This window comes from Ornithorhynchus anatinus, chromosome 14 (assembly GCF_004115215.2).
Source record: "Ornithorhynchus anatinus isolate Pmale09 chromosome 14, mOrnAna1.pri.v4, whole genome shotgun sequence".
Classification (NCBI taxonomy): domain Eukaryota; kingdom Metazoa; phylum Chordata; class Mammalia; order Monotremata; family Ornithorhynchidae; genus Ornithorhynchus; species Ornithorhynchus anatinus.
This window is the reverse complement of record NC_041741.1, coordinates 44,362,510-44,385,031: the sequence shown is the minus strand read 5'-3', so window position 1 is coordinate 44,385,031 and position 22,522 is coordinate 44,362,510. Positions and strand designations below refer to the sequence as shown.

Below are 22,522 nucleotides of genomic sequence, written 5' to 3'. Positions count from 1 at the left end.
GGCAGAGCCACTGATACCTGAGACATGCCTGTGATGGGACAGAGATGCAGCAGCCTTGGGAGCCCCAGGTGACTGGAGAGGAGAAGCCTTAAGTTCCTTTTCAGTGATCTTAATCTCTGCTCTTGGCCTAGCTGGGCGAGAGAGCTAGGAAGGTGGGTCTCAACTTCCCTATGGATCCCTCGGGGGAGTGGAGAGTGCTCTCCCCTTCTCCCTTCGGGATCTGGGGAATGGAGTGGGGGTGGAGCCGGGGGAAGAAGGAGGCCGGGTCCCCGAGCTGCCTGCCCGTAGAAAGAAGGGGGTGAGAGGGCTGGGCCCTTGGTGGTGCCCAAGGGGGAAGGGTGTGTAGGCATCTTACCCCCCGACACTGACTGGGACAAATGAAAGATACCAACCTCAGTGGGCAGGGGGGAACAGATGAGAGGGTAGCTGGTCAGCCAGAGAGTGAGAATCAGGCCCGCAGAAAGGGGAAGAATCCTTGGCCAGGATCGTGGGAGGAAACGGGGCTGAGGGAGCTAATGAGGCCTGAGTGAAGGCGAGGGAGGAGAATGGGAGGACGGTTGGCCCAGTGGGGAATAGGTCAGACTCGCTCAACTCAGTCTTGGAGAACTGACACCCTCAGTTTTGGAAAACAGGCTCGGCTGAGGCTCTTGGGATTTTAGAAGCCAGGTTTAGGGTCAGAAGGGAAAGGAAGCTATGGGAGTTTCCCTTAGCTCCCTTTCTTTTTCTTCCTTCTCTTCGGTGGCCTCCATCTCTCCTCTCTCTCCTCTTCTACCTCTTCTTGTAGAGCAAGGTTCACGGATTTCAGTCTTCGCCTTCCAGACTCTCGAAGCCCCTTTTATTTTGCTGATTTGCCCTCCACGTGGCCTAGTAGAAAGTTAGGCATTAGGAGACTTGGATTCAATCCAAGTTTCACCTTCTGACTGCTATGTGACTTTGGACAGGTCACTTAACTTCTCTGGACCTCAGATTGCTCAAATGCAAAATTGGGATTAAATACCTGTTCTACCTCCCCTTTAGACTAGGAGCCCCTTGTGGGACAGGGACTGAGTCCAATTTGATTGTATTGTATCTACCACAATGCTTGGCATATAGAACGCATTTAACAAATACCACAATTTTTATTGTTACTGAGTTGCTTTGAGGTAGAGAAGCAGCATGGCCTAGTGTATAGAGTCAGAAGGATCTGACCTGTGGCCTGGGAGTCAGAAGGATCTGAGTTCTAATCCTGGCTCCCCCACTTGTCTGCTGTGTGACATTGGGCAAGTCACTTAACTCTCTGGGTCTCGGTTACCTCATTTGTAAAATGAAGACTAAGATCGTGAGCCCCGTGTGGGACATGGACTGTGTCCAACCTGATTAACTTGTATCTACTCCAGTGCATAGAATAATGCCTGGCTCATAGGAAGCACTTAGCATACCACAAAAAGTTCCCCTTTCCCTGCAGCAGTTGATTATACTTTTGGGGGAAATTTTCTTTTGCCCCTTGTGATTTTCCATCTCTCTTGCCAGCTCTTGAAATTTCCCTAACTTCACCTCTGGGAGTCTCCCTCTCCTCCTCTCCCTCCCTCGCTAGTAGTAATAATAGTAATAAATGTAGTATTTGTTAGGCACTTACTATGTGCCAGGCACTGTACTAAGTGCTGGGGTGAATACAAGCAAAGCGGATTGGACAAAGCCCCTGTCCCCCATGGGGCTCACAGTCTTAAACCCCATTTTACAGATGAGGTAACTGCGGCCCAGAGAAGTGATGTGACTTGCCCAAGGTCACAGAGCAGACAAGTGATGGGGGTGAGATTTGAGCCAGGTCCTTTTGACGCCCAGGTCCGTGCTCTATCTACTGGGCCACGCGGCTTGTGTGGGGTTACCCCAGCCCAGCCCCTACCCTGACAGTAGCTGCTACTGGAGACGGGAGAGCCGCGAGGAGCTGAGCGACTCCCAACCCCAGCAGCCCGCTGAGCCCCCCGCTCCCACCGTGAAGCCTCAGACGTGATGGTTTCACATGATTTGGTGGTGCCAGAAAGCTGGACAGTGACCAGCATATGCTGCCCCACCCCCTGCTCCCTACTACTGCTGTCTGGCTGAGTGCCCCCTCCCTCTTTCAGCAAGGCCCTGATGGTCCCGGGTTCCTCCTGACAAGTCTTTTCCTGGAATGGAGATGTTAAGGACTGGATTAGGAGAGGAGCTGGAAGGGATGGTCCCAGGCCAGTTTCAAACCCCCTGAGAGGAGGGGGTGACATTTACTTGAGACTCCCCTCCCCAACGCCCTCCAAACACACTCAACTGTCCTCCCACTTCCAAAATTGTGCAGACAGGGTGCTGGGAGGCGGTGGGAAGGGCTGGCATCCCAGTCCCCCTCGCTGCCCCCCTCACCTCCCCGGGAAGTGGGCCCCTGAGCCAGGAGAATGTGAGTTAGGGAGAGGAGGATTGATTAGATTAGAAATTAAGTATTTGTTTTTCCTCTCCCCGTTTCCCTAATTGAGCAGATGGAGGGTTGGGAAGGGAAGCATCAGCGAAGTCTAATTGGAAGCCGAAAGCCTTTTTGGGCTGGCCAGAGCTGGAGGGAGGGAGAGAGGGAGGGGACAAGACTCTTTTTCTAACCCAGGCCTAGGCCAAATAGTACCTCCCAGGTAAAGTGAGTCACCACCAGCCCTGTCCAGGGCAGTGCCCCCTCCGGGCCAGGTCCTGGGAGCTCGTGACTTGAGGGGCCTCAGTCCAGGTCTTGGGGACAGTTTCGGTAGCCAGGGGCTGACCAGCCTCCTGGAGGATTCCTATCTCTAGCCTCCACTTCCCTTTTCTAGAAAGCAACTCCATCTGGGACGGACCCCACTCCCAAGCTTGATACCAAAGGGGTGGGGGCCCGAAGAGCCTTATATTGTACTCTCCTAAGTGTTTAGTACAGTGCTCTTGCACACAGTAAGTGCTCAATAAATACGATTGATTGCTAATTGGGCTTTTTCCCGTGAGATAGCAGGGTTCCAGGAGGTGGGGTGGGTGGGGAGACCCCCCTCCCTCAAAAGATCTGAGGAGGCCAGGCTGCGGTACACAGGACTGGAGCTAGGAAGTTGTAGAGATGGGCAGACAGGAGAGGGGGAGGAGCTCAGCTAAGGAACGAAGGAGATCCCATTCTCCCTCAGCTGGGATGGTAGAGTGAGAGGGCTGGGCACAGGCTGAAGGGAGACAGGGAGCTGGCCAGTGCCCGGCCCGGAATGCCAGAAACAGAGCAGGGTGCACCGTCAGTAACTGCTCCCACAAACCGTGCGGGAGGGATGCCTGGAGGTGCGTGTGACAGCCACAGCATGGGGCAGTGGATAGAGCACAGGCCTGGGAGTTAGAAGATCATAGGTTCTAATTCCACCTCCGCCACTTGTCCGCTGTGTGACGTTGAGGCGAGTCGCTTCACTTCTCTGTGCCTCACTTACCTCATCTCTAAAATGGGGATTGAGAATGTGAGCCCCACGTGGGACAGGGACTGTGTCCAGCCCAATTTGCTTGTATTCACCCCAGTGTTTAGAACAGTGCCTGGCACATAGTAAACGCTTAACAAGTACCATAATTAAAATCCATGCCCCTCAAGGCTCACCTTGTGCCCGATCGTCAAGGGGTGTGAGGGGAGGGCTGGGGGAGGAGGGCTGTTCGAGTCTGTGTTGGGGTGTTTCCCAACATCGCTGCCATTGGTGCCCTGATTTGAGTTCCCGTACCGGGTTAGGATTATACGGGATTGTGTGTGTCAACTATGGGGGTGTTGAGAGGGGTTGGTTGTCTGGGTGTCTGCGGGAGATGGTGTAGGTGCCTGCATCTCTGTGTGTGTTTGTGTGTATGTTTGTGTATGTGCCTGCTTGTCTGGGTGTCTGGAAGCGAGGGTGCCACGTGCCACTCCTACCCACCAGTTCCCTCCCCTCCTTTGCTCATCTCCGCACTACTCTTATCCTCCAAGCAAACAAACAAACAAACAGACAAGTGGGAGAACCCAAACCACCTATTACAGCACATCGCAGATGGATCCTTAGTGCGGAGTCATTATTCGCGTTGCCAGAGCAACCGAAAACCAGAGTGTAAAGGAACCATCCTCCCCTGCCCGCCTCGCCTCTCCCAAGGGCTCAGCACCCCAAGACAGGACCGACAAGTGGGAAACTGGCCTTTCCCAGGCCCCCGTGAGAGGCCGCTGGGCCTTGTTGGAGCTGCCTGGGAGAGGGCGTGGAGAGGCTGTGACACTTGCTTAGGCCTGAGCCTCCTGGGTCAAGCTGGGGTGTTCACAGAATTGGGTGGCTGAAAGCCTCTCCTCACCCCATTTTCTCAACCCCCTGGGTCCATGTGGGGAGGGAAGCGCCCCAGTGACCATTCTGCGCCCCTTCCCGTGGCCCCACTGGGACATCTAGGGGCGGAGGAAGAATCGATCGATTAATAATATTTAATGAACACTTGCTGTGTGCAGAGCACTGTACTAAGTTTTCGAGAGAGTATAATACAGCAATAAACAGACACATTCCCTGCCCACGATGAGCTTACAGTCCAGAGCGGGTGGCAGATATTAATATAAATAAATAAATTACAGATATGGACATAAGTGCTGCCGCCTGAGGGAGGGGTGGTGAATAAAGGGAGCGAATCAGGGTGACGCAGAAGGGAGGGGAAGAAAGGGAAATGAGGACTTAGTCAGGGAAGGATGGTGGGGAGGAAGACCCTAGGTGGATTAAGGAGCTCCTTCGAGTGGGATGGGGTCGGGCGGTGAGGTTGAACTTGGAACCAAGGGGAAGACACCCTCTTCTCGGGCCTTTGGGGGAGTCGGGGATGGGATGCTCCAGCCCTTTATGAGGTGTCTGCCAGGCCTGCCAGCTCCAGAAGGAGCAGAATATGAAATCTGGAGCAGACTCTGGCCTGCTCTTAACACTTTCTTTTCCAGAATGTAGCCTAGACAGGAGTGCCCCACAATCTCTTAGGTTTGGTTGGGATTGAGAGGGAGCCCCACCAATCTCTCCTGTTTCTGGGGCATCCTAGGACCAAAGGATACCACCCTCCCTCCACCCTCTCACCAGGGGAGAAAGAGAAGGGAGTCTCTTCTGGGACAAGAGTTGGGGTCCGAAGGGGGACGTTAAGGAAAGGACTGGGAGTTTGGGCACAAAATAATCAAGTGAATAAATAAATAATGATATCAATGGTGCTAAACAAAACTAGTGGGGGGAGGGGGGAATGGCGTTTTTAAAAAAGGTTTCACAATGACTATGAACTCACAGCGAGGAGAGAAATCTTTAATACATGCAAATTAATGGCATAAATTTAGGATTACTTAACTTCACAAATGTTAACAAGCTCATAAAAAAAATCAGTTATTCTTCCCTGGCTGATCAGCTATCACTTGTTTGTTTAATTTCTCTCTATTTTTTCCCCCTTTGGCTTGTCTAGTTTGGAACTGGGGGGAGGGGAAAAGGAGAAAGGTATTTCAGTGTTTCACGGAGAAATTCATTTCCTTTCATGCTGTCTCTGAGCCCCCCTTCCCTACTTCCTCCTTCATGCCCTCACCTCCCCCAGCCCCTTACCTCCCTCTCAGTAACTGCAGGTGGGCTTCCAGCCTCTTAATGTTAGCCCTTGTCCTGCCAATTTCCAAACAGGCATTTTTCCTGACCACAGGTAGGCAAGGAGAATAAGTACTCAGTTAACTGGATGCCTGTAGTCAAGCAGCCTAGAGTTTCCACCGCCCTGTGAGTCAGTCAGTTGTATTTACTGAACGCTTACTGTGTGCAAAGCACTGTACTAAGCGGTTGGGAGAGTACATTATAACAGGCATATTCCCCACCCACAATGAGCTTACGGTCTGGAGGGGGAGTGAATTCCTCGGGCAGGTAGAAATGGGTCCATAAGCAGGTGCCTATTTTTTTTTTTAATAGTACTTGTTAAGCGCTAACTATGTGCCAGGCACTAAGCTAGGCACTGCTGAGGTTGATACAAACTAATCAGGTTGGACAGAGTCCATGTTCCACATGGGGCTCACAGTCTTAATCCCCATTTTACAGATGAGGGAACTGAGGCACAGAGAATCTAAGTGACTTGCCCAAGGTCACACAGCAGACAAATGGCAGAGCCGGAATTAGAACACAGGTCCTTCTGGTTCCCCGCCCCGTCCTCTATCCAATAGGCCATGAAGCTTCTCTGTCTGGGTCCTGAACCCTAGGGAGCATTAGCTTAGTAAAGTAGTCATGTATTCTTTCTGAGCCTCATGACAAGTCTTGGAGGGAGGGATATATCATTGCCCGCTTTTTTCCACTTGGGAAACTGAGGCACCAGAGGGTGGTGGGGAATAGGCCACAGTTCAACCAACTGTTAACTACCCTCTTCTCCTGTACCTCTGTTCAAGTTCCGGATTCCAATCAACCAGCCAATCAAAAACCAGCTGTTTCTGGAACATCGACTGTGTGCAGAACACTGTAGTAAGCTCTCCGGAAAGTACAGTTTAATATAGTTGATGGGCATGATCGTTCCCCTCAAGGAGCTTACAGTTTAGAAGGGGAGACAGACATTAAAAAAAATTACAAATAGGAGGAAGAAGGACGAGGATGTATAGATGAGTTAGTGCTTACGTATTTGGGAAGCAGTATGATCTGGGGGAAAGAGCATGGATCTGGGAGTCAGAGGACCTGGGTTCTAATTCCACCTCTGCTGCTTGTCTGTGTTGTGGCCATGGACAAGTCACGTAACTTCTCTATACCTCAATTACCTCATCTGTAAAATGGAATTAAGACTGTGAGCCCTATGTGGGACATGGGCTATATCCAATCTGATTCACTTGTCTCTGACCCAGCGCTTAGTACAGTGCTAGGCACATAGTAAGTCCTTAACAAATATCATTTAAAAAAATCCTTCTTGACTTGGTTCCTACAGTGACTCCACTCCCTCCCAGAATTTATAAATCACTCTACCTCAGTTTCCTCACCTGAAACCTGGGGATGATAATACTTGCCTTCCTTCCTACCTCACAGGTTGTTATGAGGGCAAAAATTAGATAGTATATAAAAGCCAAGGTATTAATAATAATAATGATAATAATAGTATTTGTTAAGCACTTACTATGTGCCAAGCACTGCTCTTCTATCATTGTAAATAATACATTATATTAGACTATATTACCATAATTGTTATTTAATGATGTAGCATACAATTAGTTTATATAAATTATCATTTATATGCAAATAGTGACATAATTTAATTATATATTATTTATTGTCGCAATTATTAGTATCATAAATAATAATAATGACCATCTAAATTACGGGCATGTTTGTCCATGTACATATCTGCGTCTCTGGCGCTTTAGGTCTGTTTGCATATTTGTGGATTTGTTCTGTGTGTTCTCTCTACCCCAGTAGACTTTGAGCGCCTCAAAGGCAAAGGTTGCGCCCATGCCTTGCTTTTCCTCTGTAAAACTTCTTGCAAGCTAGTAATTTCATAGTGGCATTTGTCAAGTGCTTACTAGTGCCAAACACGGTGCTAAGCACTGGGGTAGATACATGATAATCAGGTTGAACACAGTTGCTGTCACACCCAGTGTTCACAGTCGAAGGAGGAGGGAGAACAAATTGAGTCCCCAGATGAGGAATCTGAGGCTCAGAGAAGTAAAGGGACTTGCTCAAGGTCACCCAGCGGCGGACCTGGGATCAGATGGCTATAGTCACCTGGGAATTAAAGATCACAGGTTACTCTCTACTTGGCTCTTTCCACTGCCTCTGTCCCTCTCTTTCCTCCTTTGTCCTGCCTTGGGTTGTCATTGCAACCAGGGAGCACCCCACCTCCCCATGAGAGTAGCATGGCTACTGGAAAGAGCACTGGCCTGGGAGGCAGAAGGACCTGGGTTCCGATACCATCTCTGATGTGTGACCTTGGGCAAATTATTTCACTTCTCTGGGCCTCAGTTACCTCATCTGTAAAATGGAGATTAAGACTGTGAACCTCATGTGGGACACGGACTGTGTTTAACCTGATTTGCTTGTATACTTACCTCAGTGCTTAGTACATACCTGGTACATAGTAATAGAAAGAAACACGATATTAAAAAAAAAAAGAAAGCAAGCAAGCAGCCAGCTTTCCCATTGATTCCTAATATCCCGAGTTTTGAATCTATCTGTTTTATTCATTCAATCTTATTTATTGAGCACTTTATACTCCATACTGCCAATTCAGCACTTCTACATCACCTAAGCACCTACACACTCACCCCCCACCCTCTGCCAACCGGATCCCAGTTTAACACTTTGGTACAGATCTTTATGCTCGACTACTTCCTCCTATCTGGAATTTACTTTTGGGTCTCTCTCCCTTGCTATATTGTAAGCTCCTTGAGGATAGGGATCATGTCTACTAATTCTGTGTTACTCTTCCAAACACTTAGTATGGTGCTCTGCATGTAGTACTAACAATAATAATAATAGTAGTATTTAAGGGCTTACTGTGTGCCACACTGTGTACCTGGGCGGATACAAGATAATCAGATTGGACACAGTCCCTGACTCATGGGGGTTCTCTCAGTCTAATGGGGAGGGAGAATAAGTTAATTCTCATTTTATGGATGAGGAAACTGAAGTCACACAGCAGTCTGGATTAGAATCCAAGTCTCCCTACTCCCAATTCTATGCACTTTCCACTAACTGAGCCTCTCTGGGCCTCTCCTGCCTTGTGTAAAATGGAAAAGTAAAATCCGACCTTGAGAGAAGACGGGGGAAAGACTCAGTCTCAATACAGCTTCCTCTGTGTGCAGAACCCTGGATCAGGCACTGAGGGGAGAATCCAAGAAAGGTCCAATGTACAGGGCCTGCCCTCAAGGGGCTTCATCAGCCCGTGAAAATGTACAGGATGTGCGTTTCAGCTCTCTCCAAAGCTCCTTGTGGGCCTGAGAATTCATCTCTTCATTGTGTTATGGTTTCCTACAATGCACTGCATCCAGTGCATGCTCAATAATTCCTGCTTTGCTGTTCCTGGAAAGGGGGATCCTATGTCAGTCTGGACATCAGATGTAAGAACACTGCATTCATCGCTTCTTGGAGGGAACCTTTAGCCTCAGCACCACGTGCAGGAAGCCCATCTTCTCTTAAAGAGAAGGTAGCAGGCCCAGAAAGGGCAAGCAACTTGCTCAAGGTCACCCAGGGAGATGGTCCTGAGGCTAAAAATGGAACCCAGGTCTCCCGTCCTCCAGTTCAACACACCGAGGGCCAACCCCTTCTCCAAAGGTGCGATATGATCATTTATCAGCGAAATTTAATAATGAATGAAGTTGAAGTGCATCATTTAATGCAGGCAGCAGGCTTGTGGTAATAAGGTGGCATGTATTAATACAGAAGGCAATGAATATGCAGGTGTGTCTAAATGATTAATGGGACTTCTGAAGGCCTCTGAAAGGGTGCGTGAGTCACTGATTATGGAAATATGAATATTGCATGCCTATGGGAAGTTGGATCAACCATTGAGCAGGTGGGTATTAATGAACTGGGAGAATCGCATAAGCAAACAAGGGCAATATGGAGCTGGAGAGAGCAGGAGAGTTGAAGGAGGCTAATCGGGGATGGAGGAGGGAGATTTGAGGGATGAAATCTGCAAGAATTTAGAGGGTGGTCATAAAAATAAACTGGTATTTATTAATTGCTTTTTTATGATGATTGTGGTATTCGTTAAGCTTTTACTATGTGCCAGGCATTGTACTCAGCGCTGAGGTGAGCGCAAGCAAATTGGGTTGGACAGAGTCTGTGTCCCACATGAGATTCACAGTCTTAATCCCCATTTTACAGATGAGGTAACTGAGGCACAGAGAATAATAGTGATAATAATGGTATTTGTTAGGCACTTACTATGTACCAAGCATTGTACTAAGAACTGGGTAGATACGAGCAAATCAGGTTGGCTACAGTCCCTGTCCCACATGGGGCACACAGTCTTAATCCCCATTTTACAGATGAGGGAACTGTGGCCCAGTGAAGTGACTTGCCTAGAGGTCACACAGCACACATGTGGCAGAGGTAGGATTAGAACTCACGACCTTCTGACTCCCTGGACCGGGCTCTACTCACTATGCCATGCTGCCTCTCAAATTTAAGTGACTTATCCAGGATCACACAATAGAAGAGTGGCAGACCAGGTCTTTCTGACTCCCAGGCCCGTGCTCTATCCACTATACGATGATGCTAAGCATGTGTTTAAGCGTGCTGCTAAAGCATGTCCCCTCTAGACTGTAAATTCGTTATGGGCCAGGAACCTGTCTACCAACTCGGTTAATTGTACTCTCCCAAGCACTTAATAAAGCGGTCTGCACACAGTAAGCTCTCAATAAATGTCACTGAGTGATTGATTCTAAGTACTGGGGTAGATACGAAACACAGTACCTGTCCCACATGGAGCTTGCAGTCTAAGCAGAGAACAGATTCTGAAACCCCGCTTTAAGGTGAATAAACTGAGGTGCATAGAAATTAGTTAACTTGCCCAAGGCCACACGGCCGAAAAGTGGCGGAGTCGGGTTTAGAACCCAGGTTCCGTGACTCCTCAGCTCTGTGCTTTATCCACTAGGACATGCTGCTTCTCCAACTATGCTGCTTCTCCCCTGCTCACTGTGGGCAGGGAATGTGTCTTTTTATTGTTGTTTTGCACTCCCCCAAGCGCTCAGTACAGTGTTCTGCACACAATAAGTGCTCAATAAATACAATTAATAATAATAATAATACTGTTGGTATTTGTTAAGTGCTTACTACGTGCAGAGCACTGTTCTAAGCGCTGGGTAGATACAGGGGAATGAGGTTGTCCACGTGAGGCTCACAGTCTTCACCCCCCTTTACAGATGAAGGAACTGAGGCACAGAGAAGTGAAGTGACTTGCCCACAGTCACAGAGCTGACGAGGGGCAGAGTCGGGATTCAAACCCATGACCTCTGACTCCCAAGCCCGGGCTCTTTCCACTGAGCCACGAGCTTACTGTCTAGAGGAGGAGACAGACATGAATATGAGTAAATAAGAAGAAGCTAGGGAGTGAGCCCCTCGGAGTCCCCACTGAAGAATCTGACTGCTTTGGACACTATCTCTGCTCCTCTCCCTTTCTGTTCTCACTCTCCACTCTGGGCTCCTTGTCTCCTGTGCTGACTCCTGCCTGTCTCTGGGCCCACCTCTGCTTCAGTTGGAAAGAGAATGAGGCTCCAGGCATACCGCCGGGTCGGGGAGAAGGGCAGCGTAGTCTAGTGGATAGAGCTTGGGCCTGGAGTAAAAAAGATCTGGGTTCTAATCCTGGCTCTACCACTAGTCTGCGGTGTGATCTTGGGCAAATCACTTCACTTCTCAGGGCCTCAGTTACCTCATCTGCAAAATGGAGATTAAGACTGTGAGCCCTATGTGGGACATGGACTGTATCCAACCTGATTAGCTTTTATCTACCCCAGCGCTTAGAAGAGTAACTGGCGCATAGTAAGCACTTAAAAAATACCAATAAAAAATAAAGGGGGCTGGCAACAGTGGAAGGAAAGATTTGAAAAGGCCCAGTTTCCCTCTGCCTGAGGTGGAATGCACAGGTATTAGGAGGGACCTGGGAGGGGGACGCAATGGACCTGGAGCAAGGCAGGTTATGGAGGGGTCCCCTCGAGACATGCTCAGGGTTTGGGGTTCAGACAGATTTTCACAATAAACATGGTAGTATTTGTTAAGTGCTTACTATATGTTAGGAGCTGGTGTAGATAAGTTTGTTGTGGACAGGGCATGAGTCTGTTTATTATCATAGTGTACTTTCCCAAGTACTTAATACAGGGCTTTGCACACAGTAAGCGCCCAATAAATGCAATTGAATGAATAATCAGTTTGGACACAGTCCAAGTCCCACATGGGGCTCACAGCCTAAGGGGGAAGGAGAACAGGTATTGAATCCCCATTTTACAGATGAAGCCCAGAGAAGTCAAAGGACTTGCCCAAGGTCACACAGGAGGCAAGTGGTGGAGTTGGGATTAGAAGCCAAGCTCCCTTGACTCCCAGGCCCCTGCTCCTCCCATGATGCCAAACTGCTTCCAGACTGCTTTTGGGTGATGTCATTACACCCCACAGCTCCTAACTTTATTCTGCCTCTGCCCCTCCCCACAGGGCTTCGTGAACCGTGGGGGCTCAGCGCCGATCCCTGATGGCCTGGTTGATGCACCCGAGGCCAAGGGCCGGGGGCAGACCAGAGAAGCCAACACATCCCGAGTTCCAGGTTCTGAGTGAAGTCTCCTCCTTGGCCTCCTCCTAGGGCCAGAGCGAAGCCCTTCCCATCGCCCCTTCCTCCCCCCCACCCCCACCGCCTCCCAGTGCCACGGCAGGGTACGAATGGGGAGGCGAGAAGTAAAGAAAGCGGAGCAGCCCACAACCTGGCCTCACCCCTAGAAGTAGCATTCCGGAGGAAAAGGCGTGCACCGAGAGGGGAAGAGAGAGAAACCCCAGTGCATAACAAGGCGGGGAGAGAGAGAAATATTCCAGAGATGAAAAGAAAAGAAATTACCATACGCCAGGATCTTGTTATTCAACCTAATTTTCAAAGGACCACAAAGCTGTCGCACTGAGATAATCTGTTAATTATAACAGTCATTGTGTTTTGGCAGTGGAAGAGAAACCCAGGCAGGCACTAGAGCAAGCAGGAAGGGTGGGGCAGGGGAGAGAAGGTAGGGAAGAGGCGGAAGGGCGGGGCGGGGGTCTCCCAGGTACCCAGGTGAAGGGGATCATCAGTCTCTCTGGGCTTCAGATATCAGCAACCCCAGGTTGGGAAGATCACGACACCCCTGCTCCGTCTGATGTCATTATGTCACACTTTGTGCACTTACAACATGACATGACGTCATGCCAACATTTTGCGGAACAGCATTTCTCCTATACCTTGTCACTGCAGTCCTGCCCCAACAGCTCCCGTGGCTGACCCTTGACCAAGCTCAGGGCAGCTCAGCCCCGATTTGCTAACAGATAGATCACTTGGCTCTACCTGAGAAGGGTGAAGTGCTGCCATCTTTATTTGGGAGGTCCCTTGTGGGTGCCATTCATTCATTCATTCAATAGTATTTATTGAGAACTTACTATGTGCAGAGCACTGGTACAAAGGAATGTACAATTGGCAACAGATAGAAACAATCCCTGCCCAGTGACGGCCATCTTTTGGAAGTCCTGCATAATTGCCATCTTTGGAAGGTCTGTGTGGCTGCCATCTTTTGGAGGCCCTGTGAGATCATCCTTTTCCCTCAGCACTCTAAGGCAATGGTTTACGTCACTTATCAATGGTTTACCTCACATCATTTTTCTGCTCGTTGCCCGGTGTTTTGCCTACTTCCCCAGGCCCCCTGAAGAACCCAGCTCGGTTTGGACTGCCTTGGAGATCAGAGGGGTGGCCCAAGAGACCCTAGGGAAAAGGTCTGCCCTGGGTGGCCCATTTCAGGCCCAGGCTGGTCCTGGTCCAGTGAGGCTTCGAGGAGGTTGATCGGACTGGGGTGATCCCAGGGTTTAGGTCCAGGCTCATCAGAGGGAGGCCTGGAAGCCGTGGACTGAGCTGAACCCTCGTGATCACTCTCCGGATACCTAGGGATAACTGAGGTGATGCATCTCAGGAGAAATAATGGAAGTGCTTCCACAAGGCGTTCAGCTCCCAGCTACAGCTGCAGCTCGAGTGCACAGCTCCCAGCTACAGCGCAGCTCAGCAGAGGGGTCGCACAAACCCTGGAACTGCTCACTCTCAAGGGGTTGGTTTCACCTGCAGTGGGGGGTAGCAAAACACCAGGCAACGAGCAGCAAAATGCAGGGCAATGTCAGGGCAAAGCGTGCTTCCCAACCCAGGCTAAGGGGCTCCCATCAAAGCTCAAATATTGTTGATTCCAGACAACCACATGGAAACATTTTTACAGCCAGGGAACAGGAAGAAGTTCATTCATTCATTCAATAGTATTTATTGAGTGCTTACTATGTGCAGAGCACTGTACTAAGCGCTTGGAATGTACAAATCGGTAACAGATAGAGACAGTCCCTGCCCTTTGACGGGCTTACAGTCTAATCGGGGGAGGTGGACAGACAAGAACAATAGCAATAAATAGAATCTAGGGGATGAAAATAGAATCTAGGGGATGAAAATAGAATCTAGGGGATGAAGTTGGAGTTCATTACTACAATGGGTTTGGTCAGGAAGAAGGTATCAGTAGGTCCAAGAAGAATTTGAATTAATTTGAGAAGCCGCTTGGCCTAGTGGTTAGAGCACAGGACACGGAGTTGGGACACCTGGGTTCTAATCCTAGCTTCATCCCTGGCCTGCTGCGTGATCCTAGACAAGTCACTGAGCTTCTTTTCGGTGAGCTATTTCTTTGTCTGTAATTTACTTTAATTCCCCTCTAGTCTACCCTTCTAGTCTTCAAGCTCCTTTAGGGCAGTGAGCGTGTCTACCAACCTCTACTGCTTTGTACTTTCTCACTGTTTAGTCCAGTGTTCTGCCAACAGTAAGCACTCAATAAATACCATTAATTAATTCTCTGACCCCCATATTTCCTTTCCTGTAAAATGGGGTGAAGTAGTGATAGGATACGGACTGAATCCCACCTCATTATTATTGTAGTTACCAGTGCTTAACACCAATGGCTTGGCATATAGAAAGCACTCAACAAATATCACGCTTTTTAATTTAACAGATAACACATCCTGAGTGGGCTATTAGCAGGCAAAGTCTGGGAGGTTAGAAGGCTCAGGAAGAATCAATCGATCAGTCAGTGGTATTTATTGAGTGCTTACTATGTGGAGAGCACTGTATTAAACACTTGGAGGAGTACAGTACAACAGAGTTGGTAGACACATTCCCTGCCCACTAGGACCTTACAGTCTAGTGTGGGAGACAGACATTAAATAAATTATAGGTCCATGATCGGTTATCTGGGGCAGAGGGGTATTTACGAGTGCTGTACCCAAGAGGTTGAATGTTAGGAGAGTTCAACCATCATTAAGTTCCTCTAAGCATCCTGTTTCCACCTCCAGAGACCAAATTCTGGTCTGGAGGATAACCCACACTGTGGCTGATCCACATTGTGGATAATCCACGTGGTGGATAATCAGGAGTAGACCACACACAGCTATTCCAGTGAACACAAAAAGACCCACAGACATCCACCTCCAAACCTCTAATTGAGATGATACAAGCTAAGAAGTTCCTGGCGTTATGGCAGTGGCAGGAATCAGAAGGATCTGATCTGAGAAGGCCTCAAGGAGGAGGTAGGGTGAAGGGATTTTAGTATAAAGGGAGGATTGGCTTGGGGAAGAGCCTCTGACATGGGTTGAATGAATTGAGCTCTGGAAGGGGCTTTGTGAGCTCTCTTGGCCCAGCTTCCCAAAAGGGGAATGGCTGCCCCAACCAGGGCAGGAGGTGGGAAGGGCACCCCAGTAGGAGGAATGACATAGAAGCAGGGGGTACACGAGGGGGTGGAGGAATGACGCTGTGGGTTCCTGGAGGGCATGGTCTTCCTCCAGGAGGAGGAACCTTGACTTTCTAGTAGCATGGGGTGTTCTTCACTTGCTGGGACCTGCTGGGATGAGCTGGGATTTTCTGGGACACGGGATGTTCGAGAACGTGCCGGGATGTGCTAGGATGTGCTGTGATGTATTGGAAGTGTCAGGACCTGCTGGGAGATGCTGGGACATCCTAGGATATGTTAGGATGTTCTGGGATTTATTGGAAAGTTCTGGGACCTGCTGGGTTGTGCTGGGTTATTCTGGGATGTATTGGACGTGCTGGGATGCGTTGGAGCATGCTGGGACATCCTAGGATGTGTTAAGGTGTGCTGGGATGTAGTGCAAAGTGCTAGGTTATACTGGAACACGCCTTGCTTTGGTGGTTAGAGACCATGATATAATGCAACAGTGGGTTGATTAAGGTCGGGGGGTTCTGAATCCTGGACCATTCCCCCCCCCCCATCTCCACCCCCAGCAGGCTTTTGGAATGAGACTCCCTCTGGAGGCTCAGGCCTCCCCTTTGCCCCCGGCGACACCAGCCTCCTCCTCTCTTCGGGCAGGGGTAGCCGAGGGGCTCGATACAAACCCTCCGGAATTCCCCACCACGACCCGAATACAGAAGGTCACAATTTCACCTGAGAGGACACCCCGCCTCCCTCCCCACCCTGCCAGGGGAGCCGACAGGGCGAGACGGAAGAACCCAGTGCCAAAGCTTATCGCGGCAAATAAGATTTCCACGGCTCAGCCTCTTGCCTGCGTTGCAAGCTTTTTGGTCCCCGGCTGTGACTCTCCCTCCCCAGCTCCCAATCCCACCTCTCGGCTTTCCTCCAGGGGAAAAGACCTGTAAAAGGGCCCGATCTCGCTGTAAGTTTTGTCAGGGTTCCTTTCCTTTCCTTTCCTTTCCTTTCCTTTCCTTTCCTTTCCTTTCCTTTCCTTTCCTTTCCTTTCCTTTCCTTTCCTTTCCTTTCCTTCCTTCCTTTCCTTTCCTTTCCTTTCCTTTCCTTTCCTTTCCTTTCCTTTCCCTTTCCTTTCCCTTTCCTTTCCCTTTCCTTTCCCTTCCTTTCCCTTCCTTTCCTTTCCTTTCCTTTCCTTTCCTTTCCTTTCCTTTCCTTTCCTTTCCTTTCCTTTCCTTTCCTTTCCTTTCCTTTCCTTTCCTTCCTTTCCTTTCCTTTCCTTTCCTTTCCTTTCCTTTCCTTTCCTTTCCTTTCCTTTCCTTTCCTTTCCTTTCCTTCCCCAAAACAATTTATCTCAAGAAAAAATAGTCACTGAGCTGGCATTGGGCAGATCCAGAATGAAGCAGGCATGGCCCCAACCAGTTCAGGGCCAGGAGCATGAGGAAGAGAGAGGTGAAAAAGGAGGCAGTGGGCAGTGGGCAGTGAGCAGCTGCATAGGGAGGCAGGGACAGGGGGTGGGGAAGGAGAGAGAGCGAGGGCCCTTGTTGAATCTCGGAACCATTCTCTAGAGAGGCCTGGGGCTTGCCGTGGGCGTAAAGATTCCTGTCTGTAATGGGGCAGCTCCTAGCAGAGTTTAAGCAACAGTAGAATAACCCTGGTTTCCCAACATCCACTGGGTTGTGGACACTGACTGCATTTTAATTTCAGGGCCAGACACCACAATTTCTGTTTAACAGTGCAGTTTCTCCCCCCTCTCCCTTTTCTCTCCTCTCTATCTCTCCTCTCTTCCTTTTTCCTTCTCTCTCCTTCTCTCCCCTCACCCCACCCGTCTCTGCCTTTGGTCCTTTGACACTCATGCCTGTGTGCCCAGCAAGTTTTCCCACCTTCTCAATCACACTCCCAAACTCTGACCAATCAGCTCTCTTTCCCGAGCCCTGGGAAAGTCAGGGAGGGTCACCAAGGAGGTGGTAGACACCGGCCAAATCTCTCTCTTTCCGAGCCAACCCTCTTTCACCCCCATAATGACCGGTTCTTGCGGGACCACCATTGCCCTGTCTGTCCCAGACCTCCAACCCATCCTCACTCTTCTGCTCTGCTGGTACCTTCTTTTCTTGCCCAGCTGTGCGGTACAGCGCTGGTCCTCCCCTTCCTGGTTTCCGAGGTGATCCGTCTCCCCTGGCCACTCTCAGCCTCTGGTTCCGGTCACCTTGCTGTGCCTCTTGATGAGCTGAGCCCCGGGCTTGGGGCCAAGTGCTGGTGTCAGCCCCATTCTGGCCAAGAAAGGACAGATTGGTCTCTCCCACCCTCAATGCCAGCCCATGCCCATCTCCATGGCTACGTCAGCTCGGGGCCGGTCGACTGAGGGATTTGGGGGTGGAGGGGAGATGGGAGAGTCAGTCAGTCAGTCAGTCGATCATATTTATTGAGTGATTACTGTGGGCACAACACTGTACTAAGCTCTTGGGAGGATACTATATAAGAATAAATAGACACATTCCCTGCCCACAATGAACTTACAGTCTAGAGGGCGAGATAGTAATAGAAACAAATAAATTACAGATATGGACATAAGTACTGTGGGGCTGGAAGAAGAGATGAATAGAGGGGAGTAGGTCAGGACAACGTTGAAGGGAGAGGGAGAAGAGGAAAGGAGGGCTTAGTCAGGGAAGGCCTCTTGGAGGAGATGCTCCTTCAGGAAGGCTTTGAAGGCAGGGAGAGTAATCTTCTGACAGATATGAGGAAGGAGGGCATTCCAGGCCAGAGGCAGGATGTGGGCGAGAGGTTGATGGCAAGATAGAGGAGAATTAGGTACAGTGAGAAGGTTGGCATTAGAGGAGTGAAGTGAATGGGCTGGGTTATAGTAGGAGAGTAGCCAGGTTAGGTAAGAGGGGACAAGGTGATTGAGGGCTGGTGAGCAAGGAGCGGGAGCCTTTTAGAACCCCTCTGGGGGCCTGGATGGAGACTCAGCATTCATGGAGGTTCGGGGGTACCAAGCAGGGGAATGGATGGGCTGCAGGGGTGACTAGAGGGAAGAAATAGGCAAGGTGATCTGTAATCTCCTCCCTCCCTGGGGAGGGGAGCCGGAACCCCTTTTTCCTGGCAGAATTCATGGGCCCTGTCTTGTCCCAGATGGTCCACTCAGCAATGGGGCTCAGAATGGAGGGTTAGAGCTGTCAATCAAGTTTTCCACTCCCTGGAGCTGATTGGTGAGGGAAGGAAAGAAATGGCTGGTGTACATCATGGAGAAGCACCGTGACCTAGTGGAAAGAGCATGGGCCCGGGTCTGCCACTTGTGTGCTCTGTTACTTGGGCAAGTCACTTAACTTCTCTGTGCCTCGTTCCCTCATGTGTAAAATGGAGGATTAAATACCTAATCTCCCTCTCTCTTAGTCTGTGAGTGGGATAAGGGTTCGGTCGACCTGATTACTTTATACCTATCCCAGCATTCACTACAGTGCTTGGAACATAGTGCTTACGAAAGTCACAATTATTATTAAAATATTATTATTATTATGGTATTTATTGAGGGCTTACTGTGTGCAGAACACTGTACTAAGCATACCCCCCCCCCCAACACACACACACACTCTTACATACCCAGAGAAACACCCTTCAACACTGATGGCCCCAAATTTCCTCTTCACTGCCTTCCCTCAGACCCACCCACCCATCCAATCCATCCTCCCCATCCCTCACACAGATCACACCCTCTGGGCCAGGCAAATTCCCATTCAGGAACAGCAGGGCTCCTGGATGCCCAGCATGGGAAAAACAGGAGATGGGGGAAAACAAGATGGGAACCTGGACAGGGTCAGAGAATTTCCAGGAACTTGGAATGGAGTTTCCCGGTTTCCCATCTGTTGATCCCTCCTGGAGGGTTCAGGCTCTCTGAGCCGGGCCAAGATCTCTTCAGCTCCTTCTTGTCTGGCTCCAAGAGGAGCCTCTGGATTGGCTGCTTTTGTTAACTCTTCCCAAAGCCTCCCTCCCTCCCATAAATGCAGTGAGCTGGGCAGACCCATACCTGCCTGATGGTGGAGGGAAAGAGGACCCCAGACCCCCTCTCTATCGCAATAATAATAATAATAATCATAGTAATAGTGGTGTCTGTTAAGTGCTTATTATGATGTGCTGGACATTGTACTAAGCACTGGGGTAGAAACAAAATAATCAGGTCGGTCTGTGTCCCACTAAGAGAGGGAGAACAGATATTGATTCTCCATTTTACAAATGAGGAAACTGAGGCATAGAAAAGTTAAGTGACTTGCCCAGTGTTTGTTAAGTGCTTAATATGTGTCAAGCACTGTGCTTTGAAGAGCAGCACAGCTCAGCGGAAAGAGCACAGGCATGGAAGTCAGAGGACCTGGATTCTCACCCAGTTCCACCACTTAATCTGCTTTGTGACCTTGGGGAAGTCACTTAACTTCTGTGTGTCTCCATTTTTTCATCTGTGAAATGAGGATTCAATATCTCTGTGCCCTCCTTCTTAGTTTGTAAGTCCCATGTAGGAGAAGGACTGTGTATGACTTCATTAATTTGCATCTATTCCAGCACTTAGAGCAATCCTTGACACATACTAAGTGCTTAGCAAATACCATAATAATAATTATTATGACTAAATGCTACAAAATAATCAGTTTGGACACAATCCTTGTTCCCTCATGGGCCTCACAGTCTGAACAGGAGATATCTCTGACTTTTCCCTTTCCTGGGGAACAGCCTATGCTCATCTCTCCTCAACCCCTCCTCCTTCTCCCAAGGACCACCCTCTTGTTCATTACCCCTCCATTCTTACTCCCTCTCCCGGGGACCATCTTCTTCTTTATCATCATCAATTGAATTTATTGAGCACTTACTGTGTGCGGAGCACTGTTCGGTACAACAGAATTAGTAGACACGTTCCCTACCCACAACAAGCTTACACTCTAGAGGGGGAGACTGGTCATCTCCCCTCACCCCCTCCTCCCTCTCCCAGACACCACCCTCTGCTCATCTCCACTCACCCCCTCTGCCCATCTCCCGCCTCCCCCCAGCTCATCTCCCCTCACTCTCACCTCCTTTTCCTTTCTGATTTATGGAATATTCACGTATCATTTTCTCCCAGTCTCTGAGCCTGGAATCCAGACCCAGATCAGTCAGCTATCTTGCTAGATGGAAGCCCTATTCCTCAAGGTTTGATGATTAGGATTTTCCCTGTTTTCTTTTCTCTTCCTTCTGTTCCTGCCCTATGAGACTCAGTGCTGCAAATTGGTTTTGCTTTAACAGCAAAGTGTTTATTTTAACAATCGCTTTTGTGGAGTTTCCCCCAGGAATGGGGAAGGGAGAGTGTTCCGATGAGAGGGAGTGTGGAGTCATAGACTTAACCAAGCCCTCATTTTTCTCCATCGAATTTTCCCTTTCTCCCCTTCTATCGTCTTTGTGTCTCCTTCCTCTCCTCTTCGTGCCTGCCGCCTCCTATTCCCTCCTCAGCTTGCCTCCCATCTCTTACTTCTCTCCTTCTCTGCTCTCCCCTTCTTTCCTCTCTCCTCCCTCCCTTCTGTCTTCCCTTCTCTCCTTCCTCTTTCTCCCTTCTCCCTGGACCCATCCCCCAGAATAGAGGTCAGGAGGGGGAAGACGCCTCTCTCCAAGGCAAGGAGTGTTCTTTCTGTGAACCGAGCTGGGATGGGGTGAGGGAGTGTAGTAGGGGCCCCGGAGCCGGGGTGGTGGGACGGAGTGGGCCTTCCCATCTAAAGAGTGTGGGTTCAGATTCTCCCTCCCATCCCCCCAAAGGGAAGACACCTCTTATGTGTTCCATCCTGCAGGCCCCAACCCCATCATGTGATGGTGCCCTGAGCCGGAACAATCCTCCTCGAAGTGGGTTCAGACCGCCCTGCAGCCCCAGCCCCCTGCTGACCTTTCCCCGGCCTCGGCTCCGGATCGGACATGCGGGAGTTGTTTTCTGCACTAGAGTGGGCACGCGACAAGTGAATTATTTCCCTTTTTCACTCTGAGAAGGAAAGGCATTGAACCTGGCTTCTCAGCCATTGATCTTGGGGAGAAAGGTGGGCGGGCGTGCAAACACATATATATGCCTGGATGGTAGTCTACATGTACAATTGGCTTAGAGGACCCTACCAAGTGCTTAGTTCAGTGCTCTGCACACAATAAGCACTCAATCAATACAGATTGATTGATTCGTGTGTGTGTGTGTGTGTGTGTGTTTATGTACACACACCTGTTTTCTTGTCATCACTTGAATTCCTGTAGGCCCACCTGCACCATGTGTGTTTGCGTGTGCCCCTGAACCATATTCTTTTCCTGTGGGGGTCTAGATGGTAAAAGATCCTGAGTGCCCCCCTTTTCCCCCCTGAACCCCACCTCCCATTGAGCTCAGTCTCCCTTCTCCCTACACCCCTTCTTCCCAAGCTTTTCCCTGCCACCCACCCCCAACATCCACCACCACCACCTCCTCCTCCTCTCGCTTCCACCCAGCTGCCAGTTCCTTCCTTATGTAACGAGGCCCAGGATCCCTCGCTGAAACAGGAGAAGATTTCGGGGGGCCTCGCTGGGAGCTGAGCTAGCAGCGGCCGAGGCTCCCCCCAGCCTCCAGTCCCCCCCGCCTCCAGTTCCCCCCAGAACAGACGGGAAAAAAGGCAGCGTGGTATAATGGATAGAGCATGGGCCTGGATGTTAGAAGGTCATGAGTTCTAATCCCGGCTCTGCCACTTGTCTGCTGTGTGACTTTAGGCAAGTCACTTCACTTCTCTGTGCCTCAGTTACCTCATCTATAAAATGGGGAATAAGACTGTGAGCCCTATGCGGGACAGGGACTGTAACCGACCCAATTTGCTTGTATCCACCCCAGCGCTCAGAACAGTGCTTGGCACGTAGGAAGCGCTTAACGAACACCGTTATCATTATTATTATTGTTATCCCCCCCGACTCCCCTGGCCGCCGGGAACCCCTCAGTGACAGCCGGCCCTCTCTGGGCTTTTCCTTTCCAGGGTCCTCTGACCGATGGACCGGCCAGCCCGTCCCCGTCGCTGCCGCCTCACTAGCCACGTGTGCCAGCCGAGCGTCTAATACGCCTCCGCCGGCGGGGCCGGGCCGAGAGGAGGACGGGCGGGCAAGAGGCACGTGGCCCGGGACAACGAGGACCAAGACGACGACGAGGAGGAAGAGGAGGCGGAGGAGGAGGAGGGCGGG

At 50.0% G+C, this 22,522-nt stretch overlaps 1 non-coding gene across 2 annotated transcripts in view; it reads left to right on the top strand.

Annotated features, from left to right (window-relative positions):
- LOC107546932 overlaps positions 1–22,511 on the top strand; it is a 49,254-nt gene extending 26,743 nt beyond the window's left edge. For both annotated transcript variants that reach the window (XR_003764497.2, XR_003764496.2), the window contains one exon: positions 22,321–22,511. This is a non-coding gene — a transcript (uncharacterized LOC107546932). The remainder of the gene's footprint in view (positions 1–22,320) is intronic.
- Positions 22,512–22,522: the final 11 nt, after the last annotated feature.